Raw genomic sequence first — 16,563 nt, 5'->3', positions numbered from 1 at the left:
GTTGAGCATGGTCTGGCCCTGGAACCGCCCACCTTATTACGATGCGTATTTCCAATGCTCTGTTTGTGCCGGTAAAACCACCTCATCAGAGCTAGAGGAAGGTGAGGCTTATAAGGCCAAAAGTCACCACACCACGCTTCCACATTTCCTGTGCAGTTATGGGCCCCACCGCACACCTCATACCACTTCTGTACCTACTTGATTACCAGTAAAACCAGGACCATCACGGACATCACAGCCGGTATGTGACACTACTACCCCTACACCAATGGGCATAACCCCTATTAATGCTGCGCCCCGTGTAAAAAAGAAAAACAAATCCTCGCCCCCCCTCAATTTTTGCACAATTATTCAGCTAAATTGGAAATTTTTAAATATGTCTAAACATATTTAAACATTGCAGTTAAGCTATGTTATCCCCTTTTACACCTACTCCTAGTCAGGAAATAAATGACAAAAGTTGTCATTAATGGTCCATTACAAGGCTGGCTTACAGCTGCTCATGCTTATAACACTTAAAAGAAAACATGATGCTTCTCTTTGCTAGAGACTGGTGCCCCGCCCCTATATCACTTAAGGCCCCCCCAGGGGGGGACCACCCCCCAGTTTCAGGACCTCTGCCCTACTCATGGAAGTGACCACAAAACCAAGGTACAGTAATGTGAAAGTGTCATGTTGCATGTTGTTCATTGGGTATCCCCAGTATGAACTGGAAATACAGGGACATTCCCAATTTAAAGGTAGGAATACAAATTGGCATAGGCACATAGATATATGTACAGAAATTGTATGGTGAGCTCACCACTGTTCTAAGTGCCACATGCCATGGAAACATAACACTAATGCTCACCTAACAGTATGTCCCACTGTAATGCATACACAGGCACACTACATCCTCCCTGAACCCACTACCCTCATCACCACTGCTGGGAGCAAAGGCTGAGGGTCCACCTGACCTCCCAAACTGCACCATGCAGTGTTCACACTGAAAAGGTATACCTTGAGATGGAGCTCATGAGGGGGCTTGATGGGGCATTGGCGGAGCACGCACTGACAAATGTATATCAGTCTATGAATAGGTATTGGACTTGATAGTGGATAGCATTACCGTAATGGCAAGTGTATGCACAGACGGCTACCATGCAAACGCCATTAAGTGCAGCGACATCTTGTAAAAACAGAAAGCAGACTTTGTAGCTATGCCACCTACCCCCACAACTATTAACAGAGATATCTGTAATACTACAAGCACATTCTCTTACTGTCTTCATAGACCCAACTATAAATCCCAAAGCATTGAAGTTGTCTCTCAAACCCTCAGGCATCTAAGGTACTATGTAAGGTGTGCATTCACTTATCTGGAGTCTGTCATATACCTGAAGTATTGACATATCACATGTGTAACAATATGTGACAAGCACATCCATGTAGCTCATTTGGCTGAAAAAGCTGACTACATATGCATAATACATATGCCTATGATTCCTCAACCCAATTTCCTTGTTAAATGAAGTTACTCCAAATCATGTTGTGACACACAATATAAAGCTGTCACAATGCAAAGATCACTAGACTGATACAATATCCCACAACCCAGAAGTCCAAATGATTGTGGTTGTGCCACTGTTTGCACATGACATATCATACCTGGACATATACACACACTAAACATCACTTGAAACACAAACTCTCCTTGACAACCCTGACCCACACTTAACTACAAACATGACCTTCTGATAGCACTTACATCCCCTATCAGGCAGGTAACCATGGTCAAGTATGCTGGATGATATCTCTGGGTGGAAGATCAAATGTGGGGCCATGTGTGCACCAAGACAGAATATAAAGGCACATCACACCAGCATGATGTGGCCTATATTCAGTTTAATAATAATACATATGCACAGGCTCTTAAACCCTAACTGTGCGTTAAGCCCATAAGCTGATGTACATTTGTCTGCAATGTAGTGCCCAACTCAACAATCACACCATATGACAACTAGCTATCAACTCCTGTGACCCCAATTCCTGTATTATAAGCCAGGTCCTCGTGCAACTAACATATACATCAGCAGTGAATTAGTAAGTACAGAAACACAGTCTAACTTACTAAGCATTGTCATGGACCCACACATACCATCCACATGAAATAGGCAACTAATGAGAATGCCATTACTACTGTCAAACCACCACTACACTACAGGAGGCCAGAGCACATAGACACCCTGCATACAACAGATCTCTAATTTAAGGGCCCAGGACACATTCTGATTCATACCTACCTCACACACTCAATGTGAACAGGGCATTGAGAATCAGTCTGAACTAGGACTAATGGCTATTGGCACAAAGTGGCATCGACATGTGACAGATTTGTCATTGGAATACCTGAACAAAATCCACTGAAGTACTTAACAAGATCCACTGAGGGCACAGCAGTTGGCCCATATCTATTAAGTCACCTTTTGCAGGATACACATTCCTCTGTGTACGTGTGTGGGTAAAGTAACTATCATATAGGTAGAGTCACAATGCCTCCAAGTGTATTGACAAGATGATTCACTTTGTACACATCAAATACATATGAAGCATACATCTTATTGAGTTTTGTCCCATGACACACTTGCACAATGGACTTAGAAATCTAACTAAACTATGAATGAATACAATATCCAGTGCAAGGTAAAGCACTTAAACCTGTCATACTAACAGAACTGTACTCACACATCTCAATTTACACATGAATAACAGTTAACAGCAAGAGATATGTTTAAACAGGAATTCTGTAAACAAAACAAATGCCGTTCTCAGCCTCCAGAGTTCAAGTATGAAATCAAAGGCCAATGACCAGTCCAAATGTCCATGGTGTATGCCAGCAAAGTGTGTCCCACCAAACCTTGCCTTCAGTAATGCTTCTGAAGGATACCTCTGCCGGAAGAAAGCCCGGGCGGTGAACTCAGCCCCGCTCGCGGAGTTTGCGGAGTTTCCCACACTCCGTGTTACGCGGAGCTCCGAAAAACACTTCACGTAGCGGACCGGAGTTGGCGAGCGCGAGGAAGGAAAAGCAACCTCTTGGTAAGATTTTTCCTCGTTCACGATCGTCAACATCAAGTTGGCGAGCGCGAGTATAGAAAATAAACATCCTAGCAAGATTTCTCAACGCGGGGTGGTCAGGTTTCTTATTGCGAGTGGTCGCCTATGCTCACGACCGCTAGCAATGACAAACTGCTTGTTTACGTGAGAAAGCTGCCACTTGAGTAAAAATCTACTCGAGCGGCAGAAAAGAGAAAGAAGGGACTGCTTGCACCTTGCAAGGTGCTGTTCGCAATGATTGCGCAGTGGGTACAAGCATCCGCACTATGCAATCACCACGACCAGCATTTTTCAATGGAACTCTGCCACTTGCGGAGCTCTGTGTACTATGACAGAGTTTTTTTTGCACTTCGTGTAGCTCCGCATAGTGCAACTGTCTGAACTGCGCCCAGGGTTAGCCGGAAGGGGCATCCATGGAGCATGCCAGGCACTAAAATAAAATAACTAGGGGGTCCTGGGTTCGTCCTCGGGAGGGCTAGACCCAGGATTGGAGGGGTTGTCTGGGTCAGTGGGAGGGCAGGATATAGGGGGAGGGTTGGGGGTTCATCATTTTTGGTATTTTATCGCCCTGAAGGGTTAGCAAGGGAATAGAGAGGGGGCACCTTTTTGCCTTTTCCTTTCTTCCCTGTTGAGTAGGATGCGGAAGAGGATCTTCTGGGGTTAGGAGGGGGTGGGGCAGTGGAAGGAGGAGGAGGTTTCCTTTTCTGGCTTCCTTGCAGTTGCATTTGGATCTCAGTAGGGGGCTGGCTACGTGTTTTGGGGTGGAGGTGAAAGGGTATGGCAGGGGCACAAAGGTCATCCTTTTAGGTTTGGGAGGGGGTTTGTCAGTTCAGGAATAGAAGAGGCCAAGGGCAATTAGGTAGACTTTCTGTGCTGATTGGGTATGAGGTCTCTTGTGTTTGCTGAGTGCATGTGTGTCTGTCTTTGGCCTTTTAGCTGTGTGTTTGCGTACTGTATGTTGATGTTGCTGTGTATGCGTGGTCAGGTTTGCATGTGCTTTGGTCAGGTATGGGAATGTGTTAGAGGCAGGAGGGGAGAGGAAAGTGTAGTATGCTGCTGCTCAGCCAGAATGACTGCTTGATGGAATGTTAGTGTTTGGAATGTGTGTGTGCTTGAATCAGTTGGATGAAGGGCTGAGCAGCAGTGAAACTGCTCCTGCTGGGGCTCCGGAAAGCTGGATCTGGGATAATGCTGCCATCAGTGTGGAGGCTAAAGCCTGAATGGATCTCTGGAGGGAAGACATGTCAGAGTGCATGCCCTCCATGAAAGATACCATCTGGGTCTGATGATTGGCATGCACCTGGAGGACATTCAGCACTGCTGTCTGACCCACACTGATCTGCCTCAGGCAGGTCAATGGCCTACACACTGAGGGCAGCAGGGGAGACAGAGGGAGGAAGTGAGGTGCCACGGACAGGGGGCTGGAGAGCAGCTGTGAGGGTGGAGATGATGGGGTGGTGGGAATCCACTACCACCTGGTAGGGCTCACTGGAAATGGACTCGGACGAAGATGTTCCAGCGGTCACGTCGGTCATCTCCTTAGTGCCACTCTCATCACCCTCTGTGCCACTGGTTCCCTCTTGCTCACTGGCAGCAAAAGAACCACTGTGGACAGCTGCTTCTTCGATAGTTATGTCACTGTCTCCCTCACTTGCAAAAACAACAATTGATGGACAGGATGCAGAACAATGTCATACATTCACCCCAGTACAGAGATGATCTGGGCTAAATCCATCAATTTTTTGCTCACCATGCCATTCCAGTTTGGACCCAGCCATTTGCAAATCAGTCTTGACCCTGCACCCAATGGAACTGTCCAGCCCGAACTGCCAGGCCAGGTCCTCCCTCAACTGGAAACAAGCATCCTAGGACCAATTTTGGGATTTCAGCCCTAATCAGCCAGGATAGTTTGACTCCAGTGGCTTGGAGTGCACGGGACCAATGTCTGGGCATACCCGTCCCAATCAGAGTAACAAATGCAAAAACAACAATGATGGACAGAATGAGGAACATTGTCATACATTCGCCCCAGTACAGAGATCTGGGCCTAAATCCATCATTTTATTGCTCGCCATTCCAGTTTGGACCCAGCCAGATGCAAATCAGTCTTGACCCTGTGTCCAATGGGAACAGTCAAACCCAAACTGCCTGGCCAGGTCCACCCTGGACTAGAAACAAGCAGCTTAGGACCAGTTTCGGACTTTCAGCCCTAACCAGCCAGGATAGCTTGACTCCCATGAAGCACAGGGTCAAGACTGATTTGCCTATGGCTGGGTCTGAACTGAGGTGGCGAAGTGAGCTAAAGAATGATGATGGATTCAACCCAGATCTGTGATGGGGTTAGGGCTTGAAAAGTTTCAGTGCTCCGTCCATCATCTTCTTGGGTTTGCTTTGTTCGCCCTAAGTTGGCAGGGTATATCCAGACGTGGGTCCCTTGCTCACTTTGCCACTGGAATCAAGCTAGCCTGGCTGATGAAGGGTGTTACCCAGAAACTGGTCCCAGGATGATTGTTTTCCAGTTCAGGGAAGACCTGGCATGGACTATCACCATGAGGCACAGGGTCAAGACTGATTTGTATATGGCTGGGTCTGAACTGAGGTGGCAAAGTGAGCTAAAAAATGATGATGGAGTCAACCCAGATCTTTGACTGGGGTGAGTGTCTCACTAATGTCTGAGACATGCAATTTATTTAAATTGGGTTCCCAAGATGTATTCCATATCCTTAGAAATTGTTTTATATACTCATTAATAGTGAATTTTAACTTATCAATTCGTGATGAATTGTTGCACTTTATCTCTCACCCTCCTTCCCCTGAGAAATGCTAAATGAGATTTCATTTTTTTGAATGATTTTTGGATGTGTTTTAAAAATTGTGTATTGCTGTTTTATGTATTCGGCTGTGACAGGAGGTGTTGATGTGTACAGATGCATTATTAGAACATTGGAATGTTGGGAGCTCCATTGCAAACAGTAGAGTGCTCTGGGCTTCTAATGGACGGTAGAAGCCAGGAGCCCCAACATTCCAATGTTTATTTGCAGCTGCTGCTGTGAATAAAAGAACTCACTGAGCCTGAGGGAAATTCTATCACCTTGGAGTCTGTGAGACCTTTGTTTTATAAATCAGAACATTCTGCCCTCTAGGGGCTGAATGTTCTAATAGCCTTAGAGCCCTCCGTAGAGGGCTCTACTGGCCATTAAACGACCACTCCCTTGCTACAGGCTCTCGTCGAACGTTGAAGCAGGCCTATAACGGCCAGTAGAGCCCATTAATGAGGGCTCTAAGGCTTCATTATAGTCTTAAAGCCCATTGTAGCAGACTCTACTAGCCATTAAAGGCCCACACTAGCGTTAAAGGTGTGGGTCTTTAATGGCCGGTTGAGCCCACCAGGGAAGGCTCTAAGGCTATTAGAACATTCCACCAAAAGAGGGCAGAATGTTCTAATTTGTAAAACAAAAGGCCTCACAGAGTCAGAGGGGGTTGAAATCCCCTTGGGTTCTGTGAGGCCTTTGTTCAGAGCAACAGCTTTGAACAAACATTAGAATGTTGATGCTCCTGGCTTCTACCAGCCATTAGAAGTTCAGAGCATTCCATTGTCTTCAATGAAGCTTCCAACATTCCAATGTTCTAATACAATTTAAAATTATTATGTATTTTGTTGCTGACATCAGCAGAAGTCTGTATCAACTGTAAAAACATTTCAAACTGACCCTTTTTATTTTACTTTATTTGAGTTTACACTTAATTACATCATTACCCAGGAAGATCTCTTGGAGCTAAAACTGAAAGTGTAGGGAAAACAGCATGCACGGCATTAAACCGAATATTGTTCAAATACCCAAGTTTTAAGTGCTTTGCTGAAGCCCACATTTGTTCTTTGGTATTTAAGTTGACGGGAAGCTGATTCCACATGGATGGGTGCAGAAAAGCAAATGACATTCTATTATGCCAAAGACATGAATGGATTTATGAGTAACGCCTAGCACTTTAAACATGGTTTTTGCTCGCATAGGATGCAAGGGAAGTGTGGCTTCCTATACAAGAGGTTTGGCTAAACCGGGGAGAATTTTGGAGCCAAGTAGGCTTTTTGATTTGGGGCCACTTGAGCTGGTCTTAGAAACAAAATGAGTTCTGTCCATGTAATATTACTGGGTTTTCCTCTTTTTGATCACCTATTTTTTTGTCTTTTTACTTTGGGTGAGCCTCACAATGTTGTGTGTTGATTCAGATTCTGTATATAGGTTTCCCGATTTATGCTCTTATATAGGTACAATTCACATTGCCCTTATTTAGACATAGAAATCCAGCCCTTATTTAGGCATTCTCCATGCTAACCAAATACAGGCATGGCCACCTACCTTTTGTTCATCTACGTCAAGACAAGTTCTTGGAAAATCAGACTCTTAAGTCTTTAGGATTTCCCCTTGCTTGGATATGGATTTCTCCAAGAACTTATTTATTATGCATGAACATTTATTCCTTAGGGGTTCATTCATGACGTTCTTATGCCCGACTTTTACGTCAATACTGGCATTCCTAAACACCTTCAAGGTATAACTATACCTGCACTTGCCATGGCAAATCACAGTCCACGGTTTGGCTGCCTTCTTGCACGAAGTGGCTCGCCACAGCAAGTTCGGAAGCAAGTCAAGTTCCCAACTGACGCACTGAACAGACTCTGCCATCTCCTCGCAGAGAATCCAGCTCCAGTGTTTCTGACTCCCCTTGCGAGGAGTTAGTGATCGAGACCAGGAAAGAGATTCCAACCTCACTCATTCTAAGGTATGGAGCGGACTAGAACCTAGAGGGACTTTTGGCAAATCTTGGCAACTATAGCTAAACTACACTATAACTAAACAGCACCTACTTCTTCCCTCGTACTACACTTAGGTTAGGTACATTGGGGTAGGAATATTTTAGAAGCACCACTATGAGTATTATAGCCTGTGTTAAAATATGTATGTATTTTTATGAATATATATCATTGCTACATGCCATGCTGTATTATTTCATCTTACTGCTAACGTTGTACGTATTATACTTTGCATTCTGTCTTACGATTGTAGCAGTTCATATCTCTTGCATAAGAAATAAGACTGTTCAATAAATCATTTTTATTGAAACGCCCATCTATCAACTTCTGTGTAACTCTGTAGAAACGAAGCATGCACGATTGACTTAGTGAAACGGTTATCTATTGTTTCCACGATTCTGAGATTGTTCCGATTCTAAGGGAAACAACGTTGTCATGTTTATGCGGTTGTCAGACACTAATCCCTTCTTGTTCATTCGAGAAGTTTCTAGTGACCTCTGAGTTAGCTAGCACACAATAATAATTAAGTTTAATGTACTCGACAGAGACATACTGACCTCAGTCCTATGTCAAAACTATAGTGTATATTATTCCAATGCGCAGAGCCTATCAGGGATATAGGAACTACACTACAACAACTGGAGACTCATCCACGGTAAACACACAGTAAATGAAATGCGCGTTTTTACCACCAATGTCCTTTTAAGATAAGACTGGTGCAACCCAAGCAAGGGAAAGAGGCATGTGGCTAGTTACACACTTATGACAAACGTGAGGGCTGCGCATTTGAAACTACTGTCAGGCGCAGCCCAGTAACTGCACACAGGCAGCCTGGCACAGAGGGGACTCTTCAGGGTTACATACTTACCTGGGTAGGCCTTATATCATTAGTGGACACACAGCGGGGAAGTCATTGTTGTTTACTGTTTTGTCTGCAGTGACACTTTAATATGTACATGGGGGAAACCTTCATTAGGGTGCTGTTTTGCTTCCCTCTGGCCTACAAAGTCTAGTAACATATCAAAATGGGGCGAAACATGTGTACCAAGATCTAAACTGGAAGTTCCAAGAAGGTATCTATCCATCTTACAGGTCATTCAGAATTGCCATAATTATCAGGCTCAGCTAAGCATCAAAGCCTAGGTCTTTGGCCACCCTGCTGGGCCCATTATTTACCTTGTTCTCCAGAAATGGTAACAAATGCCTCCCAACACAAAGAGAGAAATAACAGTGCTTCACTCAGCTCCTCAGTACGAAGGGTTGGAGAGGAAAAAACTACATCCATTAATTTTCTGTCACACTGTACAAGGGATGGGACAGCCCAAATCCACTGAACAAAGTGGGATACCCACTTTGATGTTGTGGTGGAAAAGGCCCTGACAGTAATGTCAGCGAGGCCCCCAGAGGCCATGTGACCAGTGACTCCTGGATTACGCCATCTTGAAGTGCAGAGTCTTACTGTACAGGAGGGTTGGACCAGGGTCAGAGAGGTGACGTGGCACAATAGATTTGACCAGGGATGCCTGGTTTCTAGAATTTTCTACTTAAAAAGTCTTGCACAAGGGTGAGATAGTGTTTTTCGTTGGAGCAGGACATTAATACTTGATGATAGCAGCCATGGACAGCTGTTAGGATGTACTTCTGATGCCCATCTGGACTAAGGATTCTGATTACGGCTGACCCCAGGACCAGTGAGTCTCTCCCCAGGACCATGGAAGCTCATCCTTTTTAACGCCCTGAGGTCCAGTTGGAGGTAGAAATTGACTTCTTCACCCAGGAGGACAGGAGTCTCAAAGGAGAAAAAGGAAAAAGGCTTTGCAGGGAGCCAGTAGAACTAGCTCCCTGCAAAATGTACTGCCTTGTAGGCCAGGAGACCTAGGAAAATTGCTTCAGGGAGCTTTGAGCCCAAAATAAAGCAAAACAGCCCAATGGGGCAGAACAAATTAAAGAAAAAAAGGATATGACATTTGACCCGCTCCAGCAAGGACACTGAGCACATGGGGCTTCGGTGCTAGAGGTTTCCAAACCCCTGGGGTGGGCCAGGGCTTGGGGGTCATTGCAAGGAGCCTTTGTGAATAAAGAACCCTGTGAGGGGATTTGCATGGGACCCCCTCCCCAGAATCCTGGAGGCCTGGGAATCACAACTCCTGGGCTGGTTTATTTACTGTGGGTCTGGGATCCCACCTCTGGTCCCCCGCCACCAAAACATCAGAGGTAGCTCTGTCACACCCCAGAGAAGGGAAAGGGACTGCGATCCCAACTCTGGGATAACAACACAGCTCAGCTTCCTTGAGAGGATGAGGAGGGATCCAGGACATCACATTCGGGCCCCAGCAGAGGATGGATAATGGGGAGTACCTCCATGCTCCCCCCAACAGTGGTGAGCCTGTCCCCTACTCTTTGTGTCTAGGGTGAGACAGCCACCACAGAGGTTACCTGGAGAAGAGCTGCTGGCTCACACAGCAGCAAGGAGGTTGCTACTTCAGCGGGGAGTAGGCTGGGACAGCCGAAGGTGGACTCCCCAGCTGTCACCAATGGATGAAGGCATGCAGTGTGCCCAGGTGGGACCGGGCACCCCCAAGGAATAAAAATGTAAAAAAGGAAAAAGGAAGGCCGCTTGACGGGAGTGCAGCAGCTCCCACCAAGGAAATTTACAAAAAGTATTTTCCTTGGTTTTCAAGCACTCCCAATGCCGGACCTTTTGCTCTGCAGCTGGGACAGCAGCACCGTCTAGGGGCTGGTTCTATGGCTGCAGCTTATGTGGTCTGAAGGTTGTTAAATAGACACAGAGACATGCCGCCCGATTCATCAAACAAAATTGCGCTCGCAAAGGGCCAGATTCTGAGAATCTGGCCCTTTGCGGGTGCGATTTTTGCATTTGAGATTCAGCATCCCAAATGCAAAAATCGCTAATTGCGATCTCGCAATTTTGCGAGGAATTACATTTAAGGAATCTCTATTTGAGATTCCTTAATGCAATTCATCATCCAATTTTTTTTGCGAATTTGCAATTTCTGGCCGCAATTTACCGCGAGGTCAGACCTCGTGGTAAATTGCGAAAACTCAGAAAAATGCATTTAAATGCATTTTTCTGAGTTGCATGTTACACACACATGGCCTTTGGACATGTGTGTGTGCAAAACCTGTGTAAAATTTCATTTGAGGGGTGCTACAGGGTGTCCTTTGGACACCCCTGGCACCCTTCAAATCGCTATCTTATTTGCGATTAGCAAATTGCTAATCGCAAATAAGGAATACTCCCCATTCATTCCTATGGGCCTTTTGGCCCATAGGAATGAATGGGGAGTTATATCTTATTTGCGATTAGCAATTTGCTAATCGCAAAGAAGGAATATGTAGGAATCGCATTTCTTTATGCAATTTCTACATGAATCCCGTTTTGCGAGTCCTTAATAGCGATTCGCTATGAATCGCTATTAGGGGCTCGCAAAACGGGAGAATGATGAATCAGGCTGATGGTGTATTTTCAAAAGATGCTCTATTTAAAAGTGTTATTCTCAATGATGTAAACAATGTGTTTATAAAATATATTATTCACATTGTTTTAAGCAATGCTTCATTCAAATATGTTATTTAAAATGCTCTATTTAAAGGTGTTCTTATTGCTGAAAGTAATGCTTATTCCTAAAATACTGAAATGCTTTATTGATGATTATGTGAGCAAATGATTGCAATGCTTTATTACTTCTAATAGATGTATTATGGTTACTGAAGTCAGTAATGGAATAAAGTATTTTGACATATGATTCTGATCTTTATGTGTTGTAACATTGTCCTGATGTGATGTGACACCCCCCTTTACAGTTATGTGCTGGATTTGCACTTGGAGGGGAGTACTGTGATTTTTGCGGTCATGACCCGTAAGGGGCAAACGTAATTTTCCCAAAGGTATTTGCCCCAGCCCAATGTATATTTGTAAATTACTTCGTAGTATTAAGTAGTGTGTGTGTAATAAATGTACTTTTCCTTTTTCAAAGAAAAAACACAGCCTGGGCAATCATTTATTGACTGTTATTGTGTGCCAGTGAATGGGATTGCTAGCCCATGTCACCTTCCTTGAGTAGGCCTTGGACTGGTCTTCTTCGCTACCCTGAGACAGTCAAGCACTACAATGGGGTTTTTGGTTCCCTGTGATGAGGTGAACGGGGGCCCATTACTTCTGCTGACCACACAACTATTAGCCCGTTTCTAAATCCAGGCTAGTGCAGAAGTCTAGCTGTGAACCGATTAGTGCTGACATATTTCATTGCCATCCCCCATGGTAAGAAATAGGCATGTGGTGCAGAGTTTGCTCATAAAAAAGCATACAAGAAAAATGCCAAATGACACTTGGGACTGCATTTGAAGCCAAACATCAATGTTGATGCCCAAGCTTTTTATTAAACAAATCGGAATCGAAGAGGCCCAAAGTCTCCTGGCCAAAAGGAGTATCTCATTTGGTTGATTACTCCTGACTTCCATTATTTCCATTTTATTGGTTTTCTGATTGAGGAAGTAATTGCTCATTTACGTACCTAGTGCCTGGAGACAATTTTGGAGGGAATAGCCGTCAGCAGATTTGCTAATTATTCTAAAGCATTTGCATGCCTTCAGTGTAGAAGTAAAGTTTAAGACCAAAAGAGCCAGTAAGTGCTGCTATGGTTACATATATGCATTAAACAGATATGGCGACAAAGATGAACCCTGTGGAAAACTGAGAGCCCAACAGGTGCGCGATGGAAAGGCACTCAGAGTCACCGGCTTCATATAAAGGGCCTATGGGCTATTCTGGACAGCTGGAGCCACCTGGCAAACTGCCTGATTCTAATAAGTGTTGCTAAGAAATCCATGACATTATTTCGTAGTCGTGTTTTCACTACAGTTGTGGCTAAGAGCAAAAGAACCCTGTAAACTTTTCAACGCAAACAAACGAGTCTCAGCGTGGGCAGATTTTTGTGTGCTGGGTCAGGAGGAGCAGCCTTACTTTGAAGCTTAGGGGAGAGAGATGCCAGATGTACTTTGGGTCTTCAGGTTGCTCACGTGATCACACCCATATCTTCGAAGTCGAAGGGGTGCTAAGATGTATACATGCGTTGAGGGGGAAGTGTACTGTACTGCCAGCCAGATTGCTTAATACCTGAGCCAAGTAGCCCTGGCAACATTTTTATTCTGATGGCGAAAATTGCATTATTTCCCTGTTTTGCCAGTTTCTGAAAATTTCTCATCACATAATTATTGGACAAGGGATGTTCAATTGTACAGAAATTGTCTCACCGAGAGACATTTGCTTCTCGAACCAGTCTCCTGTTGATAACTTACGAGACGCCTAAACAGAAACCGACGCTCACATATAAACGTCACGCAAGATACCTCAAACCAAAATTCTCTCTAAAAACTTAGGGGCATATTACCAAGCAATAGCGATAATTATCGCTATTGCTTGGTTAGAGACAAAAATTTATCGCCGACCTGCAGCGATTTTTACCGCAAATAAAGCTTGGGATTACCAAGGTTTATCGCAAATGCGATAAAAATTGTCCGCAATGCATGAATATCGCTGAAAAGTCAGTAATATTCATGCATTACCGAGCTAATGCTCTTAGCCATGTTATCCACCTCCCATTGGATAACATGGCTAAGAACTGCTCAGGGCAGGTGTTAGCTTTTGGAGATATTCGTGCTTAGCGCGAATATCTCCAAAAGTTGGTAATAGGAGATAGCGATGTTAGCGACTGTTTCCAGTCGCTAAAATCTTGGCACGCCCACTTTGCATGTCATTAGTGATAAATATCACTGACATGCAAAGTAGGGCCCAAGATGGTCGCTATCTCCTACTAGCTGTCGCTAACTGGTGTTAGCGACAGCTAGGTAATAGGGAGATAATTTAATCTCCGCTTTCTTGGCTTTCAAAGCCAAAAAAGCGGAGATAAACCCCCTTGATAATATGCCCCCTTGTTTTTTCGGTCACGTGTTTTTTCGGTCACGAGCCCCTGTTTAAAAAAAAAAAAATCTTTGGTTCTTTTCTTTTTTCAATCACTGTTTTTGATTTTTAATTTTCATAGTTTAATGTTTTCTATTTTTTTTTCTTCTTGGTTGCAAGGGAGATGGTCGTGCTCGTCATATCCACAGAGGTAGCTTTTTTGCGCAAGGAGGTGGCAACTCTAATATATTTAGGGCCTCAATTATGAGGTTTTGCCATAGGGCATCGCGGCAGGCTTTCCTGCTGCGCTGCCCTACGGCAAAAGTAAAGGGCAGGAATGCGTCATATTTATCAGATAAGGTGCATTCCTGTCCTGTTCCCCTGCTCTGGTGCACAATGGGCTGCTCTGCGCCAACGCTGCCTACCTTTGCACCATGGTGCTATGGTACCTGCGTTGCGGGGATAATTATTTTTGTGGAGAAAGGAAAACCTTCCTGCATAAAACAAACACAAGATGCTTTTTCCTCCTTCTATGTGTGCCAAAAAATGCAGCACACATAGAAAAAGGAAAAATAAAAATATTTTTCCCTGTTGTCCCTCCCTTGGAGAGGAGTACGTTTTTGTTGCTGCTTCAGAGTGACGATTTCTCGTAAATCTGGGGTAGTGTCATAAAGCCATGGATGTTGATGGGAATGACCCCAGCAACACCCATTGCACCCCCCTTTAATGCAGTAAACTGCATTAATTAGAACAATATTTACAAGGCAGCATTAAGCCACAAAAAGTGGCTTAGTGCCGCCTAGTAAATATGGAGCAGACTCCTGCCTCACTCGAGTTTCAGTAAAAGTGACTCACTGGTGGTGTAAGGTGCTTAAAAAGAGCACCCAATCTCTACTAGTACTCTACCAGCAGGTGGTAGGCCTTGGAGAAGATACCCTCTCTGAGGGCCTCATTTATGATGTCCCTTGCGGCACCGGAACGTCACTTTTTTTACTTTTTTCATGTTCTGGTGGTGCAATGTGTCCTGGCATATTTACAAGGTCACGTACAGCCACTTAACGTGGCTTTTCATGGCCCTGTAAATATCTGCCCCTTTCACACAGAATATTGAGGGTGTTCCCACGCAACACTTGTGGAATCTGAAGCATTCCCAGATTTATGACAAATTGCAAACCTGGGATTGTGTCAGAATCTAATGCGACCCCAGAGATGGCATTAGGGAGGACATGTTTTTATTTTTCCATGTTTTTTCCTTTTAGGTCTCACCTAGGCAGCGCTTGCGCTGTCTCGTTGAGACATGCAGTATATACATTAGCAGGGAAGCTTTGTTTAAGCTCCGCCCACTTTCCGCACTTGTTTTGGATTGGCTTACATCCTAAATGCTGCATTATTATTGGTTTTTGGCTTGTTAGTTCCTCCCCATGATGGCCATGTCGTCATTTGTGTCTTTCCATGGCTATCAGCCCCTTTACTGCACAGACTACTTTCTTCCAGTATCTCTCCCTGCATTCCATGACTTCTTGGCAGGCCCGCCCCCCTCCTGGCACTCCTGGTCATGCTCGTGCCACTACAGGGGCCCAGCCTTTGCCTTGTTACATCTTGCCAACTCTGTTTATTTTGGGTCTCAGATTCCCATATTTTGATGGCCTCTACAGAGCACACAGTTCCCTCATCCAATGGCCTTGAACTAAGGTGCGGCTAGGTAGATGTTCCCCTAGACTAGTTCAACCTTAGTGTGCTTATGACAGTCTTTTCACAAATATGCAAAATAAAAATATAAAAAGCTACGTCTTCCAAATATAGCGTAGGAGGGCAGGAAGTATTCACCGTATCTGCGTACATTCTGTAATCAACTGATGTTCTTAAGTGGGATGGAACGTGTTTTGAATATTTTGCAGAAGCATTGGTCTCGTTATTTATGTGGGGACGGGCCTTGAACATTAACAGAAGCCCTAAAAAACACAGGTAATGCGGCTGCCCACAACCCCCTTAGTGCCACTTAGGCACACCATCACCCCTCTAGTCTGGGGACCTGGGGGAGGAGTCCCTCAGCATGGCGCGCGGGCCGCATTATTTCTGGCGCACGGAGGGTTGAGAAGCTACTTAAACTTTCTCCAGCCTTTCTGGCGCCCTCTTTGCATCAGACATGCCATCTCTCTGGTGGCCGATTGAAAAAGGGGGTGGTGATGGACAGAGTATCTGAATTAAGCGGAACACTCGTACCCAGTCAACAGATCAGGGCTTGATCCATCACTGTTTTATACCTCACTGCACCATCCCAGCTCAGAACCTGGCTACATGCAAATTAGTCTGTCCCTGGACGGGGCATCATGGGAACAGGGCAGACCAAACTACCAAGCCAATTCTTATACTGGAAAGGAAACAAGCTTCCGGGGACCGGTTTCTGGCACTACAGCCGTCTTCCGCCCAGCTTGCTAGAATCCTGATGGTGCAGTGAGCAAGGGACTCATGTCTGAGCATACCCTTCCACGCTTATGGTGGACAAAACGATTCAGAAAAGGGGGTGGTGATGGACAGAGTATCTTAATTAAGCAGAACACTCGTACCCAGTCAACAGATCAGGGCTTGATCCATCACCATTCCGCCCTGTTCCCATGATGCACTGGTTCCCTTGCTCCTCTGGGAAGCTTAGAAATTCAGGGGGGAATTGGGAATATTAAACAGAAAGCTGCTTAAGATTGTAAATAGCTCACCTCCCTAAGATGGCCACGCAATG

This window comes from Lissotriton vulgaris, chromosome 1_1 (assembly GCF_964263255.1).
Source record: "Lissotriton vulgaris chromosome 1_1, aLisVul1.2, whole genome shotgun sequence".
NCBI lineage: Eukaryota > Metazoa > Chordata > Amphibia > Caudata > Salamandridae > Lissotriton > Lissotriton vulgaris.
The sequence above is the reverse complement of the archived record's forward strand: the minus strand, read 5'-3'. Positions refer to the sequence as shown.